The sequence below is a fragment of the Prionailurus viverrinus genome, chromosome B1, assembly GCF_022837055.1.
Source record: "Prionailurus viverrinus isolate Anna chromosome B1, UM_Priviv_1.0, whole genome shotgun sequence".
In the NCBI taxonomy this organism is placed as follows: Eukaryota; Metazoa; Chordata; class Mammalia; order Carnivora; family Felidae; genus Prionailurus; species Prionailurus viverrinus.
Window position 1 is genome coordinate 124891120 of NC_062564.1, and position 4383 is coordinate 124895502.

The 4383-nt window shown below is 36.1% G+C and overlaps 1 non-coding gene across 1 annotated transcript; it reads left to right on the plus strand.

Annotated features, from left to right (window-relative positions):
• Positions 1-706: 706 nt before the first annotated feature.
• LOC125165046 (U6 spliceosomal RNA) lies at positions 707-811 on the plus strand. The gene has a single exon (XR_007151948.1). It is a non-coding gene; the product is annotated as a U6 spliceosomal RNA (small nuclear RNA).
• The last annotated feature ends 3572 nt before the right edge of the window (positions 812-4383 follow it).

The following is a 4383-nucleotide window of genomic DNA, read 5'->3' on the forward strand; positions in this document are numbered from 1 at the left end:
AACCCAATTATGATATAACATAGAAACTAAAAAAAATACAGAAAAGTTTATTGCAATATATTTCAAAGCTTATTTAATATGATGAAACATAAGCAGCTCCCCAAATTTTGGGGACTGATGTTTCTACATTTGCAGGTCATTATGGTAATTAAAATGTAGTAAACGCCACTGTTTTCTCATGTTACCATGATGCTTTCGTAAAGCTGATTAAGTGCTGAGTATTAGACTAAATGTCTTAGCAGGCTTAAAAGACAAAATTAGAACTTGAATTTAAGTTTGAGTTAATCCACGTTGCTATTTGCTTAGGTTTTGATAATAGTCCACCTAAAATAGCATGACTAATGGAGATTTTTATCTCTGAATGATATTCCTGCCAGCACCAACTGTTGAATGTTAAATATGAGATTTGGCAGGTGCAGAGATTTTTAGTCACCTTCAAAAAGCAGTATGCAGACACCCAAGCCAAACAGCTTATACACGAACACAATCAACATCTAAACCATCTGCCAATAGAACAAACACGTCAGTCATCTTTCCATTTGATTGGCAGTATTCCTTGAAATGGATGCTTTTAAACATTATTTCTTATCCTAAAAACACACACGTGCACACACACAATTTCATTTACCTGGCAGTTAGGCGCTGGATTCTAGACAAAACTATGAGTATAAAAATGTCTTTATCTACTTCCCATTCCTCTTGTATTATGCTCACTTTGGCAGCACATATAGTAAAACTGGGATGCTACAGAGAAGATTAGCAATGCCCCTATGCAAGGATGACACCCATTGCTCTTGTATTACCTGCTCCTCCATTGCCACTTTAAACCCCACAAGCCCATCCTAGTACCCATTATTAACCTATTAACTCTTGCATGCTGCTGTAGCAGTGACCGGGACAAGTGAATTCTTGTACTGATTTATCTCCTGTTATCCAACTTATGCTTCTTAGGACTCTGCTTATAGGTGATGATATGTAGTCATTAAACCAGGTAAACAAATTCCTGATGGCTAACTACCCAGCAATGTAGAATTCCTAGATTAGAAATTATTTGCCTTTATAAAATATGACTTTTCCCTCTCAAAAGGCCTTTAGAGAGTAAGCATAATTTTTCTAAATGCTTGTTTCTCTTTAGTCTGCTTGGGAAATGTTTGGGAAATTATTAGCCTTGAAAATTACAGGTTTTAAGCCGCATCTCTTTGGCTAACCCCGTTTGGAAAACTACTGAAAAATAACTCTGCTATGATCTGGCATTGGTAGCAGGTGAGAGTCTCAGAGACTTAGCAGACTGAAATTTCAAGATCTAATTCCTCACTCAACAGACTGAAATTCTTATTCATTCAGTGAGATGCTAGACTGAATTTAACAATAGCAACAACAAAAAAATCAGATGCTGGTCTGAATGTTTATATTAGGGGCTACTTGAATCAGAGAAAAAACAAAATGGATGTTGACTTGTATCATTTTATATTTTATATTCCACTTTCATGTAAGCTGATACAATTTATTTCTACTTTTAAAAGGAGGGAAATCAGATATGCAGAGTTCTGTAATATTTATCCTGTCTTTCTTTCAGGATAGAGTATCCAATTATATCTTTTACATAATGCAAAATCTTCACCACCACAGAGAACACATTTTAAATTTATGGCTCAGAGGGATTTCAATCATCTTTGGCATTCAGCACTCAAGGCATTTCAGATATTTATTCAGAGCAGTATAACGGAAAGTACACAACAGATTGTAATTTAAATGCTGTACTTTTTGCAACATATATTTGCAGTAAAAGCTTGGAGAATATGTAAAAAATAAGAATGTATTATGAGCACTGCACATTTTGTCTACACACTTTCATATGGGAATTCTTGCATGCTTCTATTTAACAGACGTTTTCTCTGCACAGTTTTGTGCTAAGCGTGTAGAAGGACAAACATCTGATGTTCTGTTCATATAGCCATGTGCACTGTTTCCTGTCCACTTAGGGTATGTGCACCTCCATGTGGAAATGGTCCAGCTGAATTTGGAAATCAGGATTTCTTGTGAGGTTTGTGTCACTTTATTAGAATGGTGAAGATAGAGATCAAATTGTAATTGATTTAGGTGAGAGGGGATTGAGGAGATGGGGAAAGCAAGGGTGGACAATTTATTTTACACAATTTGGTGATTAAGAGAAGGAGGGAGACAGTCTCAACTTGAAAAATTTGAGAGATCAGAAAAAGTTCATTTTTAAAAATAAATATGGAAGGAGGAAAACTGAGTATATTTCTATGGTGAAAGGTAAGAGAGAGGTGGGGTTAGAATATCTGGAAAAGAGAGAAAATTGATAAAGCAATTCAGAAGGGGCAAAGTGTCCAAGTGAAAGTGAGATCTTTGGGAGTTGGAAGCATGGGTGCTCTCAAGGACAGACAAGAACTAGAGAAGTAGATGGCTAGGCACTTTTCCCATTGATAGATTCTATTTTATTTATGAAGTAATAAGAGATATGCTGATGGAGAGACAAAAAGAAATCCTTTAGGGAATTTGAGGAGAGAGAATACCAGAACTGAAATACCAGGCACTTTGAACACAGAAAGCACCTGCTTAAGGATAAATACTCTAGTCACTAAGAAATATCTGAGAATGGTGGCTATTTTTAATACTGCTCTCATTGGTACTTATCACCACACTCTTTATGAGTCCCACAAATATTTATTGAGCTCAATATCTGTTCCTGGAACTATATTAAGCCCTGGTAGGTTTCACAGGACAAGGAAAAGAGATGGCTCTTCAGCTTTCACTTCTGTTCTGTCAGGTAGCAATAGGCCAAGGAAAATTATTTATTCACCCCATTCTTTTCTTGTACTGAGCAATATTTCATTGTCACAATGTTCCATTTGCTATTTGTGTGACTGCTTCTAGGTTTCCTTATACTTTCCTGGGCATGTTGTCTGTATTTTGGGAATGGAGAAAGGATCCATAACGATAGCATTTGGTTCTTTCTCCTATGCTTTAAAGAGTGTCAGGCTGCTCATTTGTTAGTGCTGCCTGCTGTGAATAGCTCGGTCCCAATTTAGCATCATCAGTAATGATTATATTAAGATGATTGTCTCTGTGCAAGAATAGTAACCAGGGTACTAACCACAAAGTTCATTCCGCAAACTCATGAAAATAATATTCATTTATTTTTAACTTATCAGGTAATTTTCAAACTGCTTTTCCAGGAATATTTCCCAAAACTTTTCTTATATTTATAATTTTTCAACCTTCATATTTGTTTTACTTCAAGAATTTGGAAAATTTTAAGAAATTAAACTGCAAAAATTTAAACTTTGCTATTATGCTGATTTATTTGTTTGTTTATGGCACAAGAATACTAAATAATAATGGGAACAGAGTTAGCAACTTAAAAATAAAAGTATTTACCAAAATAAAAATCGTTATCTGACAGAAAGTTTTAAAAACAAATCATTTTTTTCTATTTAATTCACTCCACATTTACTAAAACTTGTAGTGGAAATTAGTGGTTTCCTTCTGTGCAAAGCATCCATTCCTTTCCTTTGCCACTAGGAAGCAGTTATTTAGTTTCTACCTCTGGCAGCAGGAAAGAAACACTAGATGGCTTTAGCCATTTAGCATAACTCACACTTCCCCACCTCAGTGACTGTCCAGTGCACTTGAAATGAGTTGGTCCAACCAGAATGAAATGCAGGGCTTTTATTCATTGGGTGACTTTTTTACCTGATGGTATGGTGCCTGGATGTGACACTTGACACTTTGTAGCCTGGTGGAGCATGAAGTGTGGGAAGAGGACAGGCAGAGCTGCCCCATAGAACAGAGTTCAACCCTCCACTGCAGTAAGCCAAGCCTGCCTTATCTCTGGTCATTTGAAGCATATGAGCCAATAAAAAAAACCCTTTACATTTTTGCATGACATATTCCTAATTATTACAAAACCCAGGTATGAAAAGGAGCATGGTAGCCTGGCTGGATAGAGTACTCTTGGCTGCAGATTTTTCCCACTGAGCACTTTGAACATATCATGCCGCTCCTTTCTGGTCTGCCAAGTTTCTGTTGAGAAATCTCCAGCTAGCCTTATGGGTTTTTCCTTGTAAGTGAAGGACTTCTTTTGTCTTGCTGCTTTTATGATTTTTTATTTATCACTATATTTTGCAAATGTAATTGCAATATGTCTTGGTGTTGGCCTACTTTTGTTGATTTTGATGAAAGTTCTCTCCCTCCTGGATCTAGATGTCTGTTTCCTTCTGCAGATAAGGGAAATATTCTGCAATTATTTTGAGAAATATATTTTCTGCTCCTTTTTCTCTCTCTTCTTCTTCTGGAACTCCTATAATATGAATGTTATTACATCTGATGGAGTCACTGAGTTCCCTAAGTCTATTCTTA